The sequence below is a fragment of the Symphalangus syndactylus genome, chromosome 17, assembly GCF_028878055.3.
Source record: "Symphalangus syndactylus isolate Jambi chromosome 17, NHGRI_mSymSyn1-v2.1_pri, whole genome shotgun sequence".
Classification (NCBI taxonomy): Eukaryota; Metazoa; Chordata; class Mammalia; order Primates; family Hylobatidae; genus Symphalangus; species Symphalangus syndactylus.
The window spans coordinates 84,838,923-84,851,268 of record NC_072439.2 but is presented as its reverse complement, the minus strand read 5'-3'; the positions used below and the strand labels follow the sequence as shown (position 1 = coordinate 84,851,268).

At 40.5% G+C, this 12,346-nt stretch overlaps 1 protein-coding gene across 8 annotated transcripts in view; it reads left to right on the top strand.

Moving 5' to 3' along the window:
* Nucleotides 1-12,346, top strand: part of MCCC1 (methylcrotonyl-CoA carboxylase subunit 1) — an 81,759-nt gene that overhangs the window by 13,179 nt on the left and 56,234 nt on the right. The gene's annotated exons all lie outside the window — the stretch shown is intronic.

Here is a 12,346-nt window from a genome sequence, read left to right as displayed (position 1 = left end):
GGCTGGTCTTGAACTCCTGGGCTCAAGCGATCTGTCTGCCTCAGCTCCCAAAGTGAGAACATTATAGGTCTTGATAAGGAGTTTGTATTTCATTCTGAGTAGCCATTGGGAGGTTTTTTAAAGCTGGGGAGTAAAGCCATCTGCTTTACATTTTAATAGAATCACTATGGCTTCTGGGTGGGGAAATGGATGACTGGAGTGGGGGCAAAGGTAGGGACAACAACATTGAAAGAAGGCAAAACAATTAAAAGTAAATTGCCGTAGTGTTGCTCGTCACACTCACCTGAATTCCTGCTCCTTAGAAATTCGTTGTCTCCTCTAGCACATTGATCATTCAGCATTTGATTTCTTGTTCTAGTCATATTTATACTTCATTAGTGCTTTGCTTAACGAGTTTAATGTAGAGGTTGGCTCCTCCATAAGTCCTTTGTGCTTTCCTAAGGGAAGAACTCACATCTTACACCTTTTTTTTTTTTTTTTTTTAGCGTACCTCCTAGCAACCCAGTGAGCTTGTACACAGTCCTCAATTTGTTTTTATTTTTGTTTTTTGAGACAGGGGTTCACTTATCATCCAGGCTGGAGTGCAGCAGTAAGGGTTCAAGCAGTCCCTCCCACCTCAGCCTCCCAAGTAGCTAGAGCTACAGGCTTGCATCACCATGCCCAGCTGATTTTTTAAATTTTTGTAGAGATGGAGCCTCCCTGTGTTACCCAGGCTGGTCTCAAACTCCTGGCCTCAAGTGATCCTCCCACCTCAGCCTCCCAAGGTGTTGGGATTACAAGTGTAATCCACTGTGCCCAGCCAAGTCCTTAACTCAAATTAGTGAATATGTATAATTGTTTTGTATTGATGTGTCTCTTCTTTAGAATAGAGTTCTTAAACTGAATAGGTATTAATTTATACAAATGCATATTTAAAATATGCTTGTTTATAAAGCTTTTTTGGTTATAGCTTGAAGTAAAAGGTCCTTAGGAGGGTAAGAAGATGATAATAGTACATGGAGATATACATATGTATCTCACATGTCCTCAGGAGTTCAGGCCCTTTAACATAAATATCAGTTTATGTATTTATCATGTGTTTAAGCATAAATGCCATGGTAGTATTACCTTCATCTTTTGGGCATAACATCTAATGCACAGAAGGTTGCATGATGTTATTCCAAATCATCTAAATCTTGCTACTCAAAGTGTGGTCCATGGACAGCAGGTTTGACATTACGAGCTCGTTAGAAATTCAGACTTTTAAGCTGGACACAGTGGCTCACATCTGTAATCCCAGCTACTCAGAAGGCTGAGGCAGGAGGATTGCTTGAACCCAGGAGTTTGAGGCCAGTCTATAGAAGATAGCAAGACCCCATCTCTAAATAAAAAACAATAACAGCCTTTAAGTCCTACCCTAAACCCACTGTAATTTGCATTTATGCAAAATTTGCATTTTTATCAAGATCCCCCAGTGATCTGAAATCAAAACTTGTCTAATCATTGAAAGAGAAAGGATTAAACAAGAGTATTCTGACTCCCAGCCCCATTCCCTGTTCATTGGACCAGACTGAGCAGCAGAACTTTCTTGCCCTGCATTTTGGAAAAAGGGAAGGTGTTGTTTAATTAGAAATTTTTATTAATTAAAAATTACTTCTTGTAGGCCAGTGAGCTTCCTTTTTATTTTATTATTGCTTTCTCTTCTAAGTTGCCTCCTCAAGAGTTGAAAATCCACTTTCTTTTTAATGACCATTTTTCTGAGACCATTTTTTAGTTTAAATAACAACCCTCTAGCAAATGTATGATATGCTAATTCCAGGGACTTTATCAAGCTTGTACCTATTTAGAATAGTATCATGTTAGTTGCTGTAACACAAACAATGAGAAAGGAATAGTGCTTATTTTGAAGTATATTTCAAAGAATGTTTGAAAAGAAAATACTTTTAGACAGTATTTTTAAAAGAATAAAATATTTTCAAAAAATATTCATTTTGCCTGGATATTGAAGATTTGGGGTGGCTTGCAAAAATTCGTGGTGAGAATAAAGGATAAAAGAGCAAAAGCCACGTTAACATGAGTGAATGAACGTTGGAATTAAATCAGAAAATTTAGCCTAAGTAAAGCTGTTTAGCTCTTTGGGGCAGACCTGATCAGAAAGGAAATTTGGTGGGTTATAATTTACAAAGTTCTCCTCTAATAAAAAGATACTTGCCGATTAGGAGAGCAAACCTTCCTTTAATGTTAACTTTAAAGAAGAAACTTATTGGCCATCTAGTAAAGGACATTGAATAACACTTGCATAGTGATTTGAAAGAAGTTTTCTAAAAGTCTAGAATCGTTCTTAATGTGGCCATTTTGACATAAGCACTTTTATAGAAATTAAAGTAAAATTTACAAGTGAGCTAAATTTCTGGTAATGTCTGGTGATATGGCTATATTGAGAAACTTAAGAAGATGTAAATATTTTTTAGCCTACCTTTTTTTTTTTTTTTTTTTTTTTTTTAAGACGATGTCTCACTCTGTCTCCCAGGCTGAAGTGCAGTGGTATGATCATGGCTCACTGCAGCCTTGAACTCACGGACTCAAGTGATCCTGCCACCTTAGCCTCCCAAGTAGCTGTGATGGGACCGTAGGCACACGTCACCATGCCCAGCTAATTTTTTGTTTGTTTTTGAAACAAAGTCTCACTATGTTTCCCAGGCTGATCTCAAACTCCTAGGCTCAAGTGATCCTTCCATCTTGGCCTCCCTCCGTGTTGGGGTTACCGATGTGAGCCACCGCCCTGGCCACACGAGTTGATTGCCAGTTGTCTTCAGTCTGGTTGGGAAAGAGGTCATAGTTAACCATGTCTGCAGATTAGAACCAACTGAGCTTTTAAAGAGTGTCGTACTACCTTGGGGAAGAGGCCTGTAGTAACTGCAAGGGAGCATAAAGCGGTCTCTGGAATGCTTGTGATGTTTTGATTCTTGAGCCGAGCACTGGCTGCGCAGGTGTATTCAGTTTAAGTAAACAATGGACTTAAGTGCTGTACACTTAGGGCAAATGTGCTTTTCTATATGTGTATTATACTTTGGTCCCCTCAGTTATCTGAAGTTGCTCTTGAGTATGAATGTTTTATAAAAGTGCTCAACATTTCATGATTGAAACCAATCAAAAACATGAATGTTTTATAAAAGAGTTAGGAACTTTATTACAGGTACTTGAAAATCACTGATAAGTAACTTAAGTGCATATACCAAGTCATTTACTAAATACAAGTACTCTGTGATTGACCAAAAGGAAACCCATATGTTTTAAGTATCACAGATGAAGGTAGGAAATTCTTGGTGTCAGGTCCCAGGGTCTGTCCAGCCCATGCTGACGTCCGAGGAGAGTGGGTGGATGAGCAGAAAGAACACTTGGGGGGCCATAGGCAGCTGAATATGGTTTTCTTCAGCAGCAGCTCTTATTAGCAGCTTAGTTACACTAGTTCTCTCACACTGTTCACCTTTATCTTAGCTGTCTGCTCTGGCTCTGTGGTTCCTGCCACTCCCATGCCTGCAGCTGCACAGCTGGCTCTCCCTTGCCTTCAGGGTCAGCAGCTTAACTCTTTCTTTCTCTGGGCGTGAGCAAGCCAAGATGTGTCCTGGCTCCCACCTGTCCGGCTACAAGATGGACAATTTTGGCTCTCTCTGGGCGCCAGCACTCCCACCATGTCAAGCCATGTTGAGCCGAGCTGAGCCCCTGAACAGCGTTAGCAGGGCAGTTACACCTTTTACAGACAATAGTGGCGTATGAGCTTACGCAAACAAGTGCAGTATGTGCCTGTGCCCTAAATTTGCTGAGTCATGCAGGCCTGGATGTCCACCTCAGCCTATTCCTTGACCAAGCATATCCATGTACCTTACACTCGGTAATAAGAATTTAAAGACTATGACTTGTCCGCTTCACCATGGAAAGGACACTTCTCATTTTTGCTTGAAGGCAGAGCCAGTTTTTGTCAAAGTCTGCTTGAGGCTAGAACCAACAACAACTTTGCTTGTGTGTGTCTTCTTGAACAGTTACAGAGCAAAGTAAATACAAACTAAAAGGTTGGAAGAAATTATTTTGGCAAAGATTTAAGGAGGATAAGAGATACTAGTTTTTCTGTGTTTACTAATAAAGGCATGCTAGTACTGTGCAGTGAACAATCTCAACAGGTTTGCAATCCTGTGACCCACCAGGGTGAAGTGGCAGCTCAATACATGCCTGAAGCAAGGGAATTAGCCCACTGGTAATAGTAGTGGTGCTATTGTTTTCCCTTTTAATCCATTCAAATGCTCAAGAACATCATGATTTGGGTATATTAAATTGTTCTTCCTAAGAGAAATTAGTTAAACTTCTTAAGGCTGTTCCCAGAGTGTACGACTGAATTTTATTTTCACAAGGAGATGGCTCCTTTTGTTTTTAGTCATTGATATGGTTTCACTGTGTCCCTACCCACATCTCATCTTGAATTGCAACTCCTACATTCCCACGTATTATGGGAGGAACCCAGTAGGAGGTGATTAAATTATGGGGATGGGTCTTTACTGCATTGTTCTCATGATAGTGAATGAGTCTCATGAAGTCTGATGGTTTTAAGAAACAGGAGTTTCCCTTCACAAGCGCTCTCTTTTCCTGCCACCATCCATGTAAGTTGTGACTTGCTCCTCCTTGCCTTTCCACCAGGATTGTGAGGCCTATCCAGCCACTAAACCTCTTTCTTTTGTAAATTGCCCAGTGTCAGGTATGTCTTTATCAGCAGCATGAAAACAGACTAATACAGAAAATTGGTTCCAGTAGAGTAGGGTGCTGCTGAAAAGATACTTAAAAATGTGGAAGTGACTTTGGAACTGGGTAACAGGCAGAGGTTGGAACAGTTTGGAGGGCTCAGAAGAAAACAGGAAAATGTGGGAAAGTTTGGAACTTCCTAGAGACTTGCTGAATGGCTTTGCCCAAAATGCTGATAGTAATGTGGACAGTGAAGTCCAGGCTGAGGTGGTCTCAGATGGAGATGAGAAACTTGTTGAGAACTGGAGCAAAGGTGACTCCTGTTATATTTTAGCAAAGACTGGCAGCATTTTATTCCTGCCCTAGAGATTTGTGGACCTTCAAACTTGAGAGAGATGATTTAGAGTATCTGGCGGAAGAAATTCCTAAGCAGAAAAGCATTCAAGAGACGACTTGGGTGCTATTAAAGGGATTCCGTTTTATAAGGGAAGCAGAGCATAAAAGTTCAGAAAATGTGCAGCCTGACAATGTGATAGAAAAGAAAATCCCATTTTCTGAGGAGAAATTCAAGCTGGCTGCAGAAATTTGCATAAGTAAGAAGGAGCCAAACGTTAATCCCCAAGACAATGGGGAAAATGTCTCCAGGGCATGTCAGAGGTCTTCATGGCAGCCCCTCCCATCACCCGGAGGCCCAAGAGGGAAAAAATGGTTTTGTGGGCCAGGCCAGACTGCTGTGTGCAGTCTAGGGATTTGGTCCCCTCAGTCCCAGCTGCTCCAGCTGTGACTAAAAGGGGCCAAGGTACTCTTGGGCTGTTGCTTCAGAAGGTGGAAGCCCCAGGCCTTGGCAGCTTCCATGTGGTGTGAAGCCTGTGGGAGCACAAAAGTCAAAAATTGAGGTTTGGGAACCTCCGCCTAGATTTCAGAGGATGTATGGAAACGCCTGGATGCCAGGCAGAAGTTTGCTGCAGGGGTGGAACCCTCATGGAGAACCTCTGCTAGGGCAGTGCAGAAGGGAAATGTGGGGACAGAACCCCCACACAGAGTACCTGTTGGGGCACTGCCTAGTGGAGCTGTGAGAAGAGGTCCACTGTCTTCCAGACCCCAGAATGGTAGATCCACCGACAGCTTGCACCATGTACCTGGAAAAGCCACAGACACTCAACACCAGCTTGGGAAAGCTGCCAGGAGAGGGGCTATACCCTGCAAAGCCACAAGGGTGGAGCTGCCCAAGACCATGGGAACCCACCCCTTGCATCCATGTGATCCAGATGCAAGACATGGAGTCAAAGGAGATCATTTTGGAGCTTTAAGATTTGACTGCCCTGCTGTATTTCAGACTTGCATGGAGCCGGTAGCCCTTTTGTTTTGGCCAATTTCTCCCATTTGGAGGCTGTATTTAACCAATGCCTGTACCCGCATTGTATCTAGGAAGTAACTAGCTTGCTTTTGATTTTACAGGCTCATAGGCAGAAGGGACTTGCCTTGTCTCAGATGAGACGTTGGACTGTAGACTTTTGAGTTAATGCTAAAATAAGTTAAGACTTTGAGGGACTCTTGGGAAGGCATGATTGGTTTCAAAATGTGAGGACATCAGATTTAGGAGGGACGAGGAGCGGAATGATACAGTTTGGCTCTGTGTCCCCACCCAAATCTAATCTTCAATTGTAACTCTCACAATTCTCATGTATCGTGGGAGGAACCTGGTGGGAGGTGATTGAATTATGGGGACAGGTCTTTCCTGTGCTGTTCTCATGGTCATGAATGAGTCTCATGAGAGCTGATGGTTTTAAAAATGGGTGTTTCCCTGCACAAGCTCTCTGTTTGCCTGCCACCATCCATGTAAGACATGAATCCCTCCTCCCTGCCTTCCGCCATGATTGTGAGGCCTCCCCAGCCATGTGGAACTGTGAGTCCAATAAACTTCTTTCTTTTGTAAATTGCCCAGTCTTGGATATGTCTTTATCAGCAGCGTGAAAACAGACTAATACAGTTATGAAAGAAGAACGTTTATCTGGTACACCAAAAAGTTCCATCAAATTCAGTATCTGTTAAAAAGAAAGGAGACTAGTAACAAACACTCTGGAAATGAAATTAAGGAAACAGTTACATTCACAATAGCAATCAAATACTTAGGAATAAAGTTAGCAAAAGCAGTTCAAGACATATTTACTGAAAACTATAAAACATTGCTGAGAGATACTAAAGAAGTTCTAAATAAACAGATATTTCATCAGAACACTCAATATTATTAAGGTGGCATTATATATTTAATGCAGTCTTTATAAAAATCCCAGCAGGCTTTTAAAAAAAAAAATAGAAACTGACAAGCTAATCCTAAAATAGCCAAAGAGCCTAATACATACCTAAAACAATTTTTGAAAAGCTTATGTAACTAATTTGTAGGATTTAGACTCTGTTTCAAAACTCATTATGCCAGGTGCAGTGGCTCACACCTGTAATCCCCAGCATTTTGGGAGGCCAAAGTGGGCAGATCACTTGAGGTCAGGAGTTCAAGACCAGCCTGGCCAACATGGTGAAACCCTGTCTCTACTAAAAATACAAAAATTAGCCAAGCATGGCGGCAGGTGCCTGTAGTCCCAGCTGCTCAGGAGGCTGAGGCAGGAGAATCGCTGGAACCCAGGAGGTGGAGGCTGCAGTGAGCCAAGGTCGTGCCATTGCACTCCAGCCTGGGTGACACTGCAAGGCTCTGTCTCAAAATATATATATATAAAGTTACAATAACCAAAACAGTGTGGTATTGGTATAAGGATAAAAACATAGGTCAGTAGAACAGGATAGAAAATCCAAAAATAAACTCACACATATGTAGTCAATTGATTTTGGATAAAGGTGCTAAAGTAATTCAATAGAGGAAAGGAGAGTTTTTTCAACAAATGGTGCTGGAGTAATTTGACATCTCTTTGTAAAAAGATGAACCTGAAGTCTAGATCCTAGACTCTTACCTCACACCTTAAACAAAAAAAATTAACTTATAATATATCATAGACCTAAATGTAAGAGCTAAAACTATAAAACTTCTAGAAGAAAACATAGGAGAAAATCTTCGAGACCTTGGATTAGGCAAAGATTTCTTAGACATAATACTATAAGAAAGGTTCGTGAAAAAAATGATAAAATTGACTTCAAAGCTTGAAACTATTGCTAAGAAACCCAATTTTTTTAAAAATGAGCAAAATATTTGAATAGATCCTTCACCAAAGAAGGTATACAAGTGACCAGAAAGCCCATTAAAAGATGTTCAACATATTAGCTGTTAGGGAAATACAAATCAAAACCTTGGTGAGATACCACTTCATACTCACTAGGATGCTATAATCAAAAAGATGATAACAAGTATTGGTGAGGACTTAGAGAAATTGGAACCCTTCTACGTTACTGATGGGAATGTAAACTGGAGCAGCCACTTTGGAAAACAATTTTGCAGTTTCTCAAAACGTTAAACATAGAGTTACTTTATGAACTAGTAACTCTACTTCAGTATATACCCAAAAGAAAGAAAAACACATCTGCACAGAAATTTATACCTGAATGTTCATAGCAGCATTATTTATAGTAGCCAAAAAAGTAGGAACAACACAAATGTCTATCAACTGATGAGTGGATAGATAAAATGCAGTATAGCCATACAGTGGAGTATTATTTTGCCATCCAAAAGGAATGAAGTACTGATTTGTGTTAAAAAAAAATGGATGAACCTTGAAAATACTATGTTCAGTGACAGAGCCAGTCACAAAACACTGCATGTATTATATGATTCCATTTATATGAAATGTTCATATAGGTAAATCTATAGAGACAGACAGTAGATTCACAGTTGCCTAGGGCTGGGGGTTTATGGGGAATGAGGAATGGCTAAGAGGCACAGGATTTCTTTTTGCAGTGTTAAAAACTTAAATTATTAGATCTTAGTATTTTCGATTATAGTGATAATTGTGCAACTCTGAGTATACTAAAAATCATTGGGTTGGCCGAGTTTATGGTATATGAATTATATCTCAACTATGTTTAAAAAGTGCAGTAACACTATGCACCCACTAGATTGGCCAAAATCAAAAAGACTGACAGTACAACATGTGGGCAGGGATATGGATACACTTGAAAGCATCATAAATTGCTGGTAGAAATGCAAAATAAGATCATCCCTTTAGAAAAGTTAAATGTAGGCCAGGCGCGGTGGCTCAAGCCTGTAATCCCAGCACTTTGGGAGGCCGAGGCGGGCGGATCATGAGGTCAGGAGATCGAGACCATCCTGGCTAACACGGTGAAACCCCGTCTCTACTAAAAATACAAAAAATTAGCCGGGCGTGTTGGCGGGCACCTGTAGTCCCAGCTACTCGGGAGGCTGAGGCAGAAGAATGGCGTGAACCCGGGAGGCGGAGCTTGCAGTGAGCCGAGACGGTGCCACTGCACTCTAGCCTGGGGGACAGAGCAAGACTCCATCTCAAAAAAAAAAAAAAAAAAAAAAGTCAAATGTATTCTTACCATATTAGGACCAAACAATTGCACTCCTGGGTATTTACCCAAGAGAAATGAAAAATATGTTCACACAGACTTGTCTGTGAATGTTTATAACACCATTATTCATAATAACCACAAACTGGAAAATAATTCAAATGAATGGGTAAACAAAATGTGGTATATCCATATAACAGAATCCATATTATAAAAAGAAATGACCTACTGACACACTCCACAACATGAATAAACCTTGAAAAATTATGTGAAGTTAAAGAAGCCAGACACATAATACTATGTACTGTATGATTCTGTTTATATGAATTTTTTTAAAGGCAAAACTATAGAGACAACAAGTCAGTTGTTGCTTGGGTATTGGGAACAGATTGCACGTGGGCACCTGGGAACTTTTTCAAGTGATGCAGGTGTTCTCAAACTGGATTGTAGTGATAGTTGCACAATTGTATAGATTTACTAAATTCACCAAACTATAAATGAATGAATGTTATGTATTATAAATCGTATCTCAAAAGAAAACCCAAACTAGGGAGGACTAGGACATAGACCTGTTTCATTTGCCTAGTATAGATGTTTGACCATTTTATATAAAATACTCAAATTGTGGGAGAAAATATTTGCAAAGTTTGCATCTGACAAAAGTCTAATATCTAGCATCTATAAGGAACTTAAACAGATGTACAAGAGAAAAACAGCCCCATTAAAAAGTGGGCAAAAGACAGCTGGGCACGGTGGCTCACGCCTGTAATTCCAATACTTTGGGAGGCCGAGGCGGGTGGATCACACGGTCAGGAGATGAGACCATCCTGGCTAACATGGTGAAACCCTGTCTCTACTAAAAATACAAAAAAATTAGCAGGGCATGGTGGCGGGCGCCTGTAGTCCCAGCTACTTGGGAGGCTGAGGCAGGAGAATGGTGTGAACCTGGGAAGTGGAGGTTGCAATGAACCGAGATCACGCCACTGCATTCCAGCCTGGGTGACACAGCAAGACTCCGTCTCAAAAAAAAAAAAAAAGTGGGCAAAGGACATGAGCAGGCACTTCTCAAAAGAAGACATACATGTGACCAACAAACATATGAAAAAAGCTCAATATCACTGATCATTAGAGAAGTGCAAATCAAAACCACAATGAGACACCATCTAACACCAGTCAGAATGGCTATTACTAAGAAGTCAAAAAAATAACAGATACCAGGAGGTTGTGGAGAAGAGGGAACGCTTATACACTGTTGGTGGGAGTGTAAATTAGTTCAACCATTGTGGAAAGCAGCAGGGTGATTCTCAAAGAGCTAAAAGCAAAACTGCCATTCAACCCAGCAATCCCATTACTGGTTGTATACCCAGAGGAATATAAATCATTCTACCATAAAGACACACGTGCACATATGTTCATTGCGTCATTCACAATAGCAAAGTCATTGAATCAGCCTAAATGCCCATCAGTGACAGATTGGATGAAGAAAAGGTGGTACATACACACCACAGAATACTATGCAGCCATAATGAAGCATGAGATCACATCTTTTGCGGGAACATGGATGGAGCTGGAAGCTATTATCCTTAGCAAACTCCCACAGGAACAGAAAACCAAATACTGCATGTTCTCACTTAGAAGTGGGAGCTGAATGATAAGAACTTATGAACACAAAGAAGGAAACAAAAGACACTGGGGTCTACTTGAGTGGGGAAGGTGGGAGGGAGAGGAGCAGAAAAGATAACTATTGAGTACTGGGCTTAATACCTGGGTGATGAAATCTGTACAACAAACCCCTGTGACATGTATTCACCTATGTAATCTTCACATGCACCCCAAACGTAAAATAAAAGTTAATGAAATAAAATAAAATTGAACTTTGGTTTAAAAGAAATAAAACTCTAAACTGGCTGCAACATGTGACTATCCAGCATTTTATCTGTATCTGGCATTTTATCGTTTCCTGTCACTAGGATGTGGGTTTTTCTATTCATATGAAATTCCCAGATATGTGAAGCTTACCCCTTTAATTTTGAAATGTTCTTTGAATGTAACTATCTTGAAATAGGATTGGCTGAGCCTTTGTCTTTTTACATTGTTTTGGTCATAATTATAATACTGGCTCACATTTTAGAAGAACAAATCCCCTCAGGGCTACTGATGTTGGAGAGGGTGTGGCTTCATCACTCATTAAATCATCCAAGTCCTCTCTGCCTTTTGCCTTCTTCTGTTTCTTCGCTTTTTGCTGTCAGTGTGTTTACTCTTAGAAATCTTGCTGTCCTTCAGTTACTGAATTTCCTCTTCTGTGGGCTGAAAACCCATAAGTACGTTTGTTAAAATTCTGAGTACATGAGAAGTAACTAGGCTGAAGTCTGAGGGATGCCCTTTTCACTAAAAGTACACTTACAGTTGTCCCCCTTTGTCCACGGTTTCGCTTTGAGTGGTTTCAGTTACCTACGGTCTACGATGGTTTGAAAATATTAAATGGAACATTCCAGAAATCAACAATTGAAAAGTTTTAAATTGCACGCCATTCTGAGTCACACAATGAGATCTTGCACAGTCTGCTTTGTTCCTCCCAGGATGTGAATCGTCCCTTTGTCCAGTGTCTCCACGCTGTCCACACTCCCCATCTCTTAGTCACTCAGGAGCCATCTAGGTTATCAAATCGACTATCATGGTACCACCATGCTTGTGTTCAAGTCACCCTTATTTTATTTAAATCACAGCCCCAAAGTGCAAGAGCAATGATGGTGGCAATTCACTTATGCCAGAGAAGCCATAAAATGCTTCTTTTAAGTGAAAATTCTCAAGGAAAGAAAAAAATATATATGGTGAGGTTTCTTGGTTCTTGGTAAGGACCAAGTTTCTATCTGTGAAATTGTGAAGAAGGAAAAACAAATTCATGTCATTTTCCTGTTGCACCTCAAACTGCAAAAGTTATGGTCACAATGCATGACAAGTGCTTAGTTAAGATGGGAAAGGCATTAAATTTGTGATTGGAAGACATGAACAGAAGTGTGGTCAAATTGGTATCAGTCCAGTTCTGTAGTATTCATAGTTTCAGGCATCCACTAGGGATCTTGGGTAAGGGGGCACTCCTGTAGACTTTAATACATGACTTTCATTTGCTTCTTAGCTTTTTCTCTGGAAAGATGACATTGAT